This window comes from Fukomys damarensis, unplaced genomic scaffold, assembly GCF_012274545.1.
Source record: "Fukomys damarensis isolate Sample0158 unplaced genomic scaffold, DMR_v1.0_HiC HiC_scaffold_24, whole genome shotgun sequence".
Classification (NCBI taxonomy): Eukaryota; Metazoa; Chordata; class Mammalia; order Rodentia; family Bathyergidae; genus Fukomys; species Fukomys damarensis.
Genome location: NW_022900936.1, coordinates 50,531,197 through 50,547,513, shown reverse-complemented (window position 1 = coordinate 50,547,513; position 16,317 = coordinate 50,531,197).

Below are 16,317 nucleotides of genomic sequence, written 5' to 3'. Positions count from 1 at the left end.
ATATATATATATATTCTAGATAGCAGTCCTTTGTCTGAGAAGTAGCTGGTAAAAGTTCTTTCCCATGTTGTAGGTTGTCTTTTAGCTCTTTTGGTGGTTTCTCTTGCACTGAAAAACCTTCAATACAATGAGATTCCAGTTGTTGATTCTTTGTGCAAATTCTCCTGCTGCTGAGGATTTGTTCATAAAGTCTTTTCCCATGCCAATGCCTTCAAAAGTCCTAATTTATTTTCAAGCAAGTTTAGTGTTTCTGTTTTGATATTTAGATCTTTAATCCACTTGGATTTTAGTTTAGTTCATGGTGAAAGACAGGGATGTACTTTTAATCTTTGGAAAGCTAAAAGACACTTTTTCCAACACCATTTATTAAAGAGGCTATCTTTCCTCCAGTGAGAATTGTTGGCTCTTTTTTTTTTTTTTTTTTTTGGAATGGGGTAACTGATTATATCTGGTGTTCTATCTGCATTTTCTAATATATTGCATCGACCCTTCTGTTTCTTTCTTTGCCAGTACCATGCTATTTTTATCACAGTGGCTTTGCAGTATAGATTCAAGTTGGGAATTGTGATACCTGCTTCCATATCTCTGTTGCCTGGCGTGGCTTTTTCTATTCTACGTCTCTTCTGATTACAAATGAATTTTTGGATTGTTTTCTCTAGTTCTGTGAAATATATTGTTGGGATTGCATTCGGGATTGCATTGAATTATATAGCAGTTCTGGAAGTATGGCCATTTTCATTATGTTGATTCTTCCTACCCAGGAGCAGGGGATATCTTTCCATTTTCTTATGTCCTCTTGGATCTCTTTTTTCAGAGTGCTGTAGTTTTCAGTATAGAGGTCTTTTGCTTCTTTCAGATTGATTCCTAGATACTTCATTTTATTGGATGCTACTGTGAAAGGAATTATTTCCCTAATTTCTCTCTCAGTGAGTCTGCTATTTGTGTACAAGAAGGCTGTTGATTTTTGAGTGTTGACGTTGTATCCAGCTATTCTACTGAATCTGTTGATTAAGTGTAGAAGTCTTTTGGCAGATTTTTTTTTCTTTCTTCTCTATTGAATATCAGCAAATAGTGACAATTCAAATTCTTCCTTTCCTATCTTTATTGCTTTCATTTATTTTTTCCAGGTTTTTTAACTGAGTTTATTGGTACATTCTACGTATAGAGTACAGTTACATTCATTGCTGGGATCTTGTGCCTTTGCATGACAGGTCTTGGTTCTCATTTCTTTCCCTTGTCCCTGCCCTCCGTTCACCCCCTCCTCCCCTCCCCATTTACAAACACTTTATTTCCATTTTTTCATTTTCTCATATTTTTTCCTTTTCCCTTATTCCCTTTCCCCTACTCCTCCCACTTTCCCTACACCTTTAGCCCTTTTTTTTTTTACCTATTTCACATTGTTAATTATCCCATTAGTATCTTGTGTACTATTATAGTTTTTCACACCAGAGAAACTATTCAATACTTACACATGTGACTTATTTCACATAGGAGTATATCCTCAAAATGTATCCATTTTCCTATAAATGACTCTAATTTTTCATTCTTTATGGCTATGTAGTATTCCATTTTATAGAAAAACCATATCTTCTTTATCCAGTTTCCAACTGATGGGCAAATGGGCTGTTTCCATGTTTTACCTATTATAAACTGTGCTGCTATAAACATAGGTGTGCATATATCACTGCGATGTGATTCTTTTAATTCTTTTGGAAAGATACCCAGCTATGGCTGGGTCATATTGCTTTTATATCTTTCTCTTTTCTAGTTGCTGTGGCTAATGTTTCTAGAACTATATAAAACAGAAGTGGTGACAGTGGACATCCTTGTTCCTGACTTAAGCATGGAGGTTTCAGTTTTTGAGCATTTAATATGATGTTGGCTGCTGCTTTTTCATAGATAGGCTTCATCAAGTTGAGATAAAGGCCATCTATTCCAATTTTCTATAGAGTATTTATCATGAAAGGGTGTTGAATTTTGTTGAATGCATTTTTGCATCTATTTATTGAGATGATTATATGGTTCTTGTCCTTGACTCTGTTTATATAGTGTACTACATTTATTGATTTATGTATGTTGAACCATCCTTGCATCCCTGGGATAAATCCAACTTGGTCAGGATATATGATCTTCTTGATGATCTTCTGTACTCTGTTTGCCAGTATCTTACTGAGAATTTTTTCATCTATGTTCATTAGTGAGATTGGCCTGCAGTTCTCTTTTTTGATTGGGTCTTGCCCTGATTTTGGAGTCAAAGTAACACTTGCTTCCAGGAAAGAATTTAGAGATATTGAATACCTTTCAATTTCCTTGAAAAGTTTAAAGAGTAGTGGCAATAGTTCTTCTCTAAATGTCTTATAGAATTCAGCAGTGAAGCCATCAGGATCTGGGCTTTTCTTTGTTGGTAACATTTTAGTTACATTTTCAATTTCACTAATTTAATTGGTATGTTTAGAATTTGTATATCTTTTTCATTCAACTTTGGAAGTTCATATGTATATAGGAATGTGTCTATTTCTTTTGTATTTTCCATTTTAATAGAGTACAGGTTTGTGAAGCAGATACTGATGATCCTCTGGACTTCTGGTGGATCTTTTGTGACTTCATCTTTTTCATTCCTAATTGCATGATAAGAGCCTTTTCTTTTCTTTTTTGATAAGGTTTGTTAAGAGTTTATCAATTTGTTTATTATTTCAAAAAACCAACTCTTTGATTCATTGCTTTTTGTGTCATTCTCTTATTCTTCATTGCATTAATTTCTGTTCTTTATAATGTCCTCCTTTGTGTGAGCTTTCAGTTTGTCTTGCTCTTCTTTTTGTAAGAGCTTAGGGTGAAGCATTAGATTGTTTAATTTGAGCTACTTCTGTATTCCTGGCATGGGCATTTACTGTTATGAATTTCCCTGCTTCATTGTGTCCCATAGATACGTGTACGTTGTATTGGCATTGTCATTTAATTATAGAAACTGTCTCATCTTTAATTTCCTCTGTGACCCAATGGCTTTTCAGCAGGGTTTAATTTAATTTCCATGTGTTTGTGAAGTTCTTGTGGTTCCTTATGCTACTGATCTCCCATTTAATTGCACTATGGTCTGATAATATACAGGGGATAACTTCAAACTCTTTGCATTTACTTAAGCATATTCTATGAGCTAGCATGTGGTCTATTTTGGAGAATCACCCATGAGCAGCTGAATGTATATTCTGATTTTGTGGGGTGGAACACTCTGTAGATATCTAAGTCTGTTTGTTCTTAGACTTGGTTCAGTTCTGTTATTTCACTGATTTTTTTTTTTTTTTTTTGTCTAGATGATCTGTCTATATGTCAGTGGAGTAATGAGGTCCCACAGTACAATTGCATTAGTGCTTATTTCTTTATTCATATCCATTAACATTGTTTTGTATACTTGGGGGCATTAGTATTAGGTGCATATATATTTATGATTGTCATTTCTTCCTATTGTATTGTGCCCTTTACAAATATGTAGTTGTTTTCTTTGTCCCTCTTAATTAGTTTTGGCTTGAAATCTACTCTGTCTGCAAATAACATAGCTTACCCCCTCTTTTACCTCAGCTCCTGTCACATGGAGAACTCTTTTCCATCCTTTTACTCTCAGTCTATGAATTTCTTTGTGGATTAAGTGGTTTTCTTCTATAGAGCATATTATTGGATTTTGCTTCTTAATACATTCTGCCAGTCAATTTTGTTTGATTGGTGAATTGAGGCCATTAACATTGAAAGTTATAACTGTTATGTATTGACTTTTTCTTGTCATTTTATTTTCCTGTTGTTGATTCTTTTCTTCTTTATTTTTCCCTCTCTCCCTTTAATTTCTTTCCTTGCCTGTTATATATGCTCTGCTGACACTTATGGAGTTGAGGCCTTTGTTTTCTTTTTCCAGAATATTGTTTAGAAGTGTTTGGTCTGCCAGTTTGGTGTTCATTAAATTTCTCAGGTGTTCTTTGTTGTGGAAATATCTTATTTCCCAATCAATTTTGAAAGAGAGTTTTGCAGGATATATCAGTCTAGGTTGGAGGTTGTTTCTTTTAGGACTTGAAATGCCTCACTCCACTCTCTCCTCTACTTGATGGACTGTGTTGGAAAGTCTGCTGTGATTCTGATGAGCTTTCCTTTGCATGTGATTTGTTTCTTTTCTCTAACTGCATTTAGTATTTTGTTCTTCTTTTGGGTTCCCTGAATTTTGATTATTATATATCTAGGTGTAGATTTTTTGTGATTATGGCTATTTGAAATCCTGTATGCTTCACTTATCTGTATGTCAAATTCTTCCCCTCTGGAAAATAATCTGTCATTAATTCTGTGAATAATTTTTGTGTGTCATTTGTATTTTCTCCGGCTTTTTCATGGATTCCTATCAGTCTTATATTATTATTCTTTTGATCATCTAGGAGTTGTTTTATCAATTTCTCATGATCCCTTACTGTTTTTAAGAGATCTCTATTTTCATAGTCACTGACTGCAATCTTATCTTCTATATAGTAAATTCTATCTTCATATTCATTCATTCTGCTGTAAATGCTTTCAATGGAGTTTTTAATCTCCTGGATAATTATTTGAACCGTTCTATGGATTCCATTTCTTTCCTATGTTGGGCATTCATGCTTTCTATTTCTTTCCTAGACTGGGCATTAATGGTTTCCATCATGGTCCTGAGCTCTTGTATTATTTTTTTTTATCTCTTTTTGTGGTAAAGTCACTAATCATGTCTTTCATTCTCACCATTCCTGTGGTTATCTGGGAAATTATTTCTGTTTTAAATTTTTCTAGTGCCTCATTTGTCTATTTGGTTACTTCCTGTGCTACCAGTTCAAGGTGTCCAGATGGTTGACTGTCAGACTTTTCCACCTCATCTCCCCCAAAGTTTACCTTTGGTGAGGTGTAAGTCTGTATTTGTGCATTGTTTAAATTTCTTCTCATTTCTATTTTTTTATTGCTACTGTCCTTGGTTGAATTCCTGGGTTAATTCTCCAATCTTCCAGATATAGCTGGTCTTTAGGTTTTGAGTCTCTCATGTCTCTGAGGCAATCTCATTTTCATTATACTGGGAGGACAACTGATTAGGTTAATCATAACACCTTAGTCCAAGTGATACAATCAGCAACACAATAGCATCAAGCACAGCTTAGAATATGACAATTTGTGGTAGTTATTGATCTTTCACCTTTAACTGTGTGATTAAATCAAAATCTAGGATCAACTCAAAACATGTTTATAGTGAATAAACTCTTCAATATAGCAACTTTTCCCTTCAGGTGGGGATTTAGAAGGAGTTGAGGAGTGAGGGATAGATAGATAGATAGATAGATAGACAAACAGAGAAATGTTATAAGTGAGATCATAAACATAGGAAGAGCACACAAACTCTAGGAAGCTGTTGAAGAGGAGAGCATAAGACAGAAGAAAATATAACCAAGAGGGGAAGGAGAGCCATGCCTTCTCCCACCCCAGCTGCCAGGAAGGTAGCTGCATGGGTGCCCCTGAAACCCCATAACCCCCCAAGCACTCTCAGACCTCCTGACTCTGCCAGTCTTTGGACCCATTCTGCAGAGGCAGAGGTGGTCATCAAGGGTATTTTTCTGAGTTCCCAACTTTGAACATCTTTAAAGAAAGGGTGTGAGAAACCTGTAGTAGAATTGTGTGGAGTTCAACCATTCAAAAGGTTGGGGAACTCAATCTGGGCCTTGCAGCCTGAGGTGAGTGAGCATCATGGGGTTCAGCCATCAGCTAACTGAGACCAGGGGTCTTGTGTCCTCGCTGTGTTTGAGCCATTAAATAGTAAATATACTATACTGAAACCTTGTTCACTGCAGACATTTTCTGGACTGCTTCTTGATTTCAATTTAATTCAAATGATTTAAGGGTGATAGACTAGTGACTACCACAGGTGGTCAGTTTCCAAGTTGTGCTTGATCTTAATGTGTTGCTGATTGTATCAGTTAGGATAAAACATTGGGGTTGATCTGATGAGCTGCTTTCTCTGATGTTTTGAAGATGAGAATGTCTGTGGGTCATTAGAGACACAGAAGCTAGGGCCCAACTATATCAGGAACAGAGATTAAACCAAGGATAGCCTGACAATAAAAATAAAAATGAGAAAACACTTAAGCAAGACACAAAGACAGACTTCCAGTTCACCAATGGCAAACAGTAGGGCAAATGAGGATGAAAAGGCCAATAGTGAACCACCAGGACACCTTGAACTCAAAGCGCAGGAAGTAACAAAACAGATCAATCGGGCTCTAGAAAAATTCAAAACAGAAATAATTTCTGAGATAACCATAGAGATAGTGAGCAAAATGGAAGCCATGATTCGAGACTCTACAGCAGAAACTGAAAAGAAAATATAGATGAGCTCAGGACCACGACAGAAGCCATGAAAGCCCAGCATAAGAAAGAAATGGAAAAAATAAATGCCCAACATAGGAAAGAAATGGAATCCATAAAACAGATTCAAACAGATATCCAGGAGATTAAACACTTCATTGAAAGTGTACACAACAGAATAAAAGAATGCAAAGATAGATTCTCAGATATAGAAGGTAAGATTGTAGTCAGTGACCATAACAAGAGAGGTCTCTTAAAAACAGTAAGGGATCATGAGAAATCAATCCAACAACTGCTAGATGATGCAAAGAAAAATAACATAAGACTGGTAGGAATCCATGAAGTAGCAGGAGAAAACACAAATGACTTTTAAAAAAATGTTCCCAGAATTAATGTCAGAAAACTTCCCAAACAGAGGGGAAGAATTTGACATTCAGATAACTGAGGCATATAGGACCCAAACTAGCTACAATAAAAAAAATCTACACCTAGACATATAATAATCAAGATCCAGAAACCTAACAGAAGAACAAAATACTATAAGCAGTAGGAGAAAAGAAACAAATCACATACAAAGGAAAGCCCATTAGAATCATAGCAGACTGTTCAATACAAATCCTTAGGGCAAGGAGAGCCTGGAGTGAGATATTTCAAGTACTAAAAGAGAACAACCTCCAACCTAGACTGATGTATCCTGCAAAACTCTCTTTCAAAATGGATGGGAAATAAGATACTTCCAGGAAAAAGAATACCTGAGAAACTACATGAATACCAAACCAGCACTAGAAGCAATTCTAAACAAGATCCTAGAAAAAGACAATGAAGGCAACACACCATGGGGCTCAACAGAGAAAATCAAATAGGCAAGGCAAGAATCTAAAAGGAGAAGGTGAAAAAGTAAAAAGAGTCAACAAAAGGTCAAAAACATGTCAGTAATAAGTCAGTACATATCAGTTATAACCATCAATGTCAATGGCCTCAACTCACCAATCAAGAGAAATAGACTGGCAAAATGGAATAAGAACCAAAATCCAACAATATGCTGTAAACAAGAAACACACCTAGTGCAAAAAGAAGCCCATAGACTGAAAGTGAAAAGATAGAAAACAATTCTCCATGTGACAGGAGCCCAGAAAAAAACAGGGGTAGCAATCTTATTTTCAGACAAAGCAAATTTCAAACCAAAACTGATTCTGGTATTATTGATGTAAGATGGTACTATATAATATCTCTATGAATGTAAAATATCTTGTACCCGCTTTATGATACATAGTAGTGACAGTGCTTTATCAGAACTATATTTAATGATATTACTTTAGAATGTTCTCTTTGCAGATGATGATTAAGATGCTAATTTAAAAAATGGTGCCAGGTACCACAACAGAAACAGAACTTTGCTATTTTCTGGATATTATTCTTTTCTTTGTTTTTTCTTTGTTTGTTTTTTGTTTTTTGTTTGGTTTGGGTTTTTTTGTTGTTGTTTTTAATGGAATATGCTGAATGTCTATAATTTTGTTCAGAGGACTGCAGAACCTGGAAAAGCTGTTGCTGCTATTGATGCATATCATACTACTATTATTAATATATATAATATATATAATTTTGGGAAACTTTAACAGTGCTGTCAACTTTGGAAAAAGTTATCCCAATTCACTGTGTTGAGTTGGCATTGTATAGAAATGGACAGCCATATTGGTCTAGAAATGTTAAATTTTTTTATTTTTAGTTTTTATTTTTTTCCATGTGTCCAGGGCTAACGCATTGTACTAAATTTGTAAGGTCATATCTACATGGGTTTGATTACAGAAACTAATAAACTATTCTCTAAATAATGAAAAAAAGAATAAGACTACAAGAGCAAGAAGCAATTTAAATATGTTAAGGGACCATTTTCATCTCCAGAATTAAGGATCATTTTAATGTTACATCGTTGCCTTTTCTCTTTTACTTTCCTTTTTAGTTTTAGTTTAGGATTCCCTATTTTTAATATTCATACAGAGATGTCTTTAACTGAAATACTTAATAGTTTCTCTGGTGTGAAAAACTATAATAGTACACAGGATCCTAATGCGATAATTAATAATGTTAAATAGGAAGTAAAGGGCTAAAGGTGTAGGGAAAGTTGGAAGAGTGGGGGAAAGGTAATAAGGGAGAGGAAAAACATTTGAGAAACTGAAAAAATGGAAATAAAGTGTTTGTAAATGGGGAGGGGAAGAGAGTGTGAAGGGAGGGCAGGGACAAGGGGAAAAAATGAGAATCAAGACCTATCATTTAAAGGTACAGGATCCCAATAAGGAATGTAACTGTATTGTATACCTAGATTGTACCAATAAACTCAATAAAAAGGAAACAAAAAAGAAAATATAACCAAGAACAGAAAAAAGTAACAGCAATAGCAAGGCTAGAGACTATAATCAATTTCTTTTAAAACTATGGCAATTGAGAGAAGGAAAAAGAATAAAAGGAAAAAAACAAAATTGAATTAGGATAAGAACAGTAACAGAAAGGGAGAAATATGAAAATCAAGCTGGGAAAGAGAGAATGAGAGGGAGAGGCAGAGGGAGAGAGAGAGAGGGAGAGAGAGAGAGAGAGAGAGAGAAGAAAAAGAAGATAAAAAAGGAAAAAATTTGAGAAAAGAAAATAAAGTTTGGTAATTTTTTAAATGATTAAAGATGAGAGAAAAGCATTACTTTGAAAATAAAACATACAAATAGAAATAGAGGGCTTCCTACAGGGTATGCCTCTGTTGACACAATAGACAGCATGAGCAGGAGTGTGCAGATCTAAATTAATTAGTCTCAGCAAGCCAGCAGCTGTTCCCTGAGGTTCAGGCTAATATCTGGGTGTAAGGCCCAAGTTGAGATCTCTGATCTCCTGCTGGGTTGAACTCTGCAAGTTCTACTGCAGGTTCCAGCTGTCTTTTCCCAGGAGTTAGACCAGGTTCTGATGTGAAGTGCTGGTCCTTCAGACTTACCACATGTGGTGGTGTGGTGTGTCTTTGTTGCAGAAATTTTTTTCACTTTTTTAATGGGCTTCTATTTTCATCTAGGAGCCTCAGAGGGTTTCTCTCTTGTTCAAGGGGTTGGGGGGCATGGGAACTGCTGTGTTTTTGTCTGAATGGCTGGGCTCCTCTGCTGTGTTGGGATGAAGGGGAAGGTCTACCATAGGCTCTTGCACTGCCTTTGTGATCCTCTGTTGCTCCACACTGAAGAGGCCGGCCCACCAGAGGGTCACAAGCTAATGCTGGTCTCCTCTACCATGCTGGGCGGAAGGGGCAGGAGTCATTACTGATTGTAGTAGTTATTCATAGTTTTGGAGACCACAATTATCTTTCATATTTGTAGGTCCCAGTAGTCATCTGTATATATTCTATTACATAAATACTTCAAGTAAAGAGTTAAATATTGTACTAAATATTCTGAGATGGGATGTTTGACTATGGGATGTTCCAAAGAGTGTCACTGTGCTGACATAGTGTTTCAAACCTACTCTCTCCTACTTCCTCCTCATGTATCCAGACATACAATTGATAGGTTATTATCATAATTTAAATGTACAAAATATTGCGCCTAGCATAATATTTGCTCCTTTTAAGGAACAAGTGCATCATCAATTTCAGATACAGATTTTGTCATCCTAAATTTAAAACTGTCTTAGTTAAACTTGGAGTTAGAAAAGAAATGCCTGAATGAAAGGTCCTTCCATGACTGGTGTTCATATGGCCTCAAGACTCTTTTTAATGACAAGTCTGTTATAAATCTATGACGATATGAAACTGAGTAGCAAAGGTTTATGGAGAGAAGTGGCATTTCCAGAAAGCTATTTTAAATGACATCGTCTTTGGTGCAGATGCCAAAGATGGTTATGAAGCCCTTAAAGCAGCACGTGCATTCCCTAATCATTAGGCGCCCTCCAATCATTTCCATCTAATTTACTTCCGTTCCAGATCAAGGAGATTTTGTGTGTTTATGCTATAAAATGTACCAGAATGATTTTAGTTTGACACCTAAAAAGGGCAAGATATAAAAATGAAGGAAATATTTAGAGTGTGCTGCATATGGGATGGCATAAGAAATGAAAATGTAAAAGCCAACATAGGATGCTGAGGGTCAGGGATTTAGCCTGTGCTACTGCCTCCTGTATTGCAAGCACAAGAATCTGAGTTTTATTCCTGGTAACAAACAAACAAAAAAATAGGATTATGATTATTTTCAATTTTTAAAAATATGTATGGCTGTTATACAAATGATTATGATAATATTTGTGTGAGATTGGATGTCTGTATATTTACCTGCTTATAACAACACCACAGTTTTTCTCTCCTTGTTTGAAAAGCATTATTTGCTGCTATACACCCAGTTAGTTGTATTACTTTATCTTCACACACACACACACACACACACACACACACAGGCACACACACACTTCTGAACAGTAATATCATTCAGACCTCTCTGTGTGACACTTACCCTTCTCTCTGAATCTCATAATGTGAAGATACTGAGAAAATTTTCAGAATATATTTGAATGGACAGAGAGAAAAAAGGCCAATAACAGAAAAATATTTTTAAAATTAATGGAAAAATAATTGTATATTTTCAAAATGTTGTACAATCTTAGTAATTATTAAAATTTAATCCATAAAGGTAGACCACAAATTATAATATAATACATAGATTACTCATATGTGTTAGGGGTATACATGCAGTGAACTCAGCTTGTTTCTAGCTTGAACTAATTATAATAATTGAAGCTTTGGAGAAACTGGAGTCTGTGATTTCCATCCATAGACATAGATATAATTAACCAGTAAGTGGGAAGATGTAGTTCTATAAAATTAAAGAATTTTTAGCATCTGCTGGAAGCACACCTGTTGTGTTACACCTTATTGGCACACTATGATTAACAGTCAAATATGTCTTACAATATTTGTATGTGATTTGATTTCCGTATGTTTACCTATTTATAATGCCACCATGAGTTTTTCCTTCCTTGCTTTGAAAAGCATTTTCTTTGCTGTAATCTATCCAATTAGTTTTATCACTTTATCATTACACACACACACACACACACACACACACACACACACACACTTCTTTATTGTAATATATTCTAACCTGAATAAATAAATGAATATGTAAAGATTTCTCAAAAGACCAGTATATAAAACCTTCTTGGCTGGGGATTGCTGCCACCTGCCTCACAAGCACAAGGTCCCAAATTGGATCCCCAGTACAAATAACAACAACCATCTTCTAATTTCATGTTATATATATTTTTGTTGCCCACCTACACTACCAGTGAAGAACTACTCAAGACTACATATCAGGAAAACTGAATTGATCATTTTGTGTCAATGTATGCCCAGAAAGAATGGGTGCCATGTCTGGAAAGCCTAGTTTCACTACTTTTATCAAAGAGGTTGCTTCTGCAGTGTGATTCTATGTACTGTGTTAACAATAGACAAATGCCGATTAGCCAACAAAATGTATCCCAGACTTAAAAATCTTTTGCAGGACCTGATTAAAATTATCACCATTAGTATTCCCAAGTATCTGTGGGGTTATTTCTGGAAGACAGTAACATTTATATTGGTAGAATGAGTTAAAATGATTATCTTCACCAACATGGGTAGTATTGCCCTTCTCTCTGAAGGCACAAAGGAAACAAAAAGGCAGAGGAGGGGTGAGTACATTCTGTGCTTATTCCGGGACATTCATTCTCTCCTGCCTTGAACATTGATGCTACTGGTTCTTAGGGCTCCAGCTGGGACTGAACCACACCACTGGCTTTCCTTTGCCTTCAGCTTGCGGGTGGTGATTGTGGAACTCTAGAACTTGCCAATCCCCCATAATAAATCTCTTTTTATCAATATAATTATCATATAGGCAGTCTTTCTTTAGGGAATTATGACTAATAGATTCATAGGGAGCAATTCTTCATCAGGAAATATTCTTATATAAAAAGAATCTGGACTGGAAAAAAAACCCTGTGCAATTATACAGTAAGCATAACAAAAAGAAAATTTGGATATGAAAATAATTATATATATATATATATATATATATGCATATGAAGCTGGCAGAATATCATGTAAGCTCCAGGGAAATAAATGTTCCTTTTGGACTGGAACTAGGTATCCTCTTAATCCAATGGAATGAAAGCTTAGAGTTTAATTTGAGTTATGTAATGAGAATGAAAATATTAATATTTTATATTTATAGAACCCATGCTGAAAGTAAAATATATTCCAGTGAGAATTAATAAGCACAGAATGAGGGATTTCTGTGACCATACTCAGAAAATTATGCCCATCACTGTCAGAAGCATTAGATTAATATTAACATGAAATATACAAAAGAGAATCATCTGCACCTAACATTTCAAGAACAAAGTAGTTATATTAGAATACACACTGTTATGTACACAATTTCTATCACATCCCTTAAAGAAAATCCTGATTAACTTCTTGGTGAGGTCAACTTGGAAATAAATTTCAATTAAGTTGAAACTAATATAAACACTATTAAATTTACTCCTATATTCTGGATTTACTGATTGCATTATTACTCCTATTAAACAAATAACAAAAATGTGGTATTGTTGAGTAAAAATTGAATTATTTATGAGAAAATGTATAAAGACACTATCTGTCTTCCTATATCATTGAACACATTTTTGGATCTACAATGTATGGCAAAGATTCATGTGCAGAAGGCTTGTCATCCAATGGGGCCATGTTGAGAGGTGGAGCCTACAGAGGTATTTGGATCATGGAGGTTCTGCCCTTATCAATGGAATAATCCATGGATGGGTTCATAGCTAAAAAGGCTATTGAAAATGAGTCTAAATAGAGGAAATAAGTCAGCAAGGGAATGGGTCCATATTGCCCCAGCCTGTTCCCTGCATCCACCTCATGCCCCTATCTGTCACGAGCTACTTTGTTCTACAGCGTGTTTCCTGCCATAATGTTATGCTTCACCACAGGCTCAAACATGGTACAGCCCAATGACCATGGAATGAAGCCTGTGAAACACTGATCCAAAATTAATACTTCTCCCCCTTAAGCTGATTTTCCCAAGTATTTGTTGGTGATGGAGAGCTCTCTAATTCAGCCGTTTTTCTCCATCATCTTTAGTATACCATTCATTCCCTTATCTTGAGCATTTTGCAATATCTTTTCCACATAGCTGAAGTATTTTTGATCCAAATATTCATATATTCTTGTTCCTCCAACTCTTTAGTCCTAGTTTAAATCTTATCCCAATTAACTACTCTACTAAAAATTGGAATCCCTTCTACTGCACCCTGAACCCCCTTGTCTTTTTATATTGGCTGTTCCATGACACTCACTGTTGTCTCTCTCACTGCCATGTATGTAATTTACTGAATGATTATGTTTATTTTCTCTCATTTTCTCCCTGCAATATAATTTATGCTCCATTAAAGCAACATCAAGTGTGTTGCACACTCTTCCTGGCTCCCAGATGAGGAATTGGTGTGTGTGATTACAGAGGGTTAGAAGTCTCACAGTGTGTCATCTGCAACAAGAAAATGCAGGAAGAATGGTAATATATCAGTTCACTTTGAAACCCTTAAAACCAGGAGAACCAATGATATAATTCCAGTCTGAGTCTGAAGACCTTAGACCCAGTAGTGCTGATGGGGAGAATGTTGATGTTTTAAGTGCAGTCTGAAACAGAGACTAATATCACAGTATAAATAAGCAGAAAAAAAGAGAAATCGAACTATTCCTTCTCCCCATCTCTACATCTTTGTTCTATTCATGTCCTCGGGCTATTGGTTGATTTCCAGTCATACTATAGAGAGCAATGTCCTTTATAAACTCTACTAATTCAAATACTAACCCATTTGGAAACATCATTACAGACACAAGAAGTTCAGCCAAATAATCAGACACTTAAGGCAAATATCTAGGTACCTGGTGGTGGTTTAGTCAAGTTGACACATAAAATTAATCATCACACAGCAGGACAGTGGCCATGGAAGTCAGAATCCACTAAAGAGTGTGTAACAACTCACCTGCCAAATCAAAATTAACCATCACATAGTCATCCAGAGACTTTATTTGACATACTGGGTAGAAGGCTAAGAACAGATTCTAAGGGAGTAGGGGTGATTTTGTCTTTGCAGGGAGTCTAGAGGTACCAGATTTTTCAAGTGTATTGGCCCAGATATATCAATCCTAAGTGTCAAGTTCCCATCTTTCTCAGAAAGAAGAATTGTCTGGACAAGTTTCAGGCTTCAGCACAATTCAGGGAAAAAAAAAAATCTGTCTAGAGAATGGGGCAGCCCTAGAGCACAGCTGTATACCAGGGGGTCCTGCATGACTGTAGTTCTTGTACCCTGTAACTGAGGGAATGAAGCTCCAGAGGAAGGCATCTTTGGTGTCATTGCTGAGATGGATCTGAAACCGCGGTAACTGCAGCCTGTCAATCTACTATCTTGCAGCCATAGGTTCTTTTGAAGGAAGCTCTCATTGGGCACACTTCCACAATCACCACATAATAATAATAATAATAATAATAATAATAATAATAATAATAATAATAATATGAATTTAAAAGAGAGGTACTTACAGAGAACTTCCCAAAACTACTTTTGGCAATATAGCCCTCAAAAATCCAATGTTCTATAACATAGGCATCTAGTGTAAAGAAGAAAAAATTATTTGATTTTTATTTATGATAACATATCAGAAAATTTACTACCCAGTGTTTTAGTCACAATAGAGTAAAATTAAAAATAAGAGATGTGTCTGAAGTAGAAATTTGTATTATGGATTAGGAATGCCATCTGACATACTATGTGGTCAAATGTTAAAAAGATTATTCAAATAAATTTCAAGATTTGAAAACCTGCATTAGATGATTATATCTTCCTCCTTAAAACCCTCTTTCTTTCTAGACTTTAAGTGCATCATTTTTAGCTCTTTTTATTTTTGCCTTTTTCTTCTCAGAATCTCTGATCCCCTGGTGTCATTGTGGCAGACACAGCAAGGCGATGCTTATGTCTCCTGCTACAGGGTGTGCAGCTGGCTGACAGCAGCAGCTGCTGTCCTTATGCACATTTCCTTTCACCCACCCATCCACCCTCAGCCCACTCCCCTCCTCACACTGAGCATGACCCCTTCTCTTACCAGGATGCTTTGTGTTAGAGATTCCAGCTCAGTCTGACTGGAACTTTCTTAAAACAGAGCTCTAATGTGAGTCTTTTCCTACTCAACCCTGTTCCCTACCCTTTTTCCTCCAAAGGCATTTAAACGCGCTCACAAAATTCTTGCATGTCTAATTTCATATGGATGTCTACTTCTCAGGAGAGCCAAAATAATAAGTTACTTTGTATGTTTCTATTCTCTAGCAATTTATCATTGCTTGTCTTCCATTCTCGCACCGCTCTTTCAATACTTCATAATTATTTTATAGCAACAGACTCAAGATCTACTGTTTATGATTATAGAGAGTTAATTCTATCTCTCTTTGTGTCCTCAACTGTTAACTAGTCTTAAAAAGAGAGCAATTCATAAGCTCTGGGGAAATCTTTGACCCATGTCTTTGTTCTAAATCCTGTGTCTTTGCCACAGTGACCTTGTACAGATTCAGCTTATTCATTGAGCCTCTTGGAAATAATGTGTTGGTGGGACAGCATGCTTAGATTTAAAATTGTCCTTCCTTATTTCATGGGCTCAACCTATAGACTAGCCCTCAGCTCCATACCATAAGAGCAGTGTTTCAGGTGTTTCCTCATTCCCAGTCATTCATTAATCCCATCAGTTGACTTTCTATTCATTTGTTTTTTATCATGTGTTCCCACTACATTTGAGATGGTTCCTGCCTTCATCAGTGCTTGCTTGTCTTACCAGGGTAAGGTGATTTTTTAAACAGTTCGAATTCATAGCCCCCTATCTGTTATTCATGTTTCTATAAATTGCCTCTTCTCAGCCAAATACAA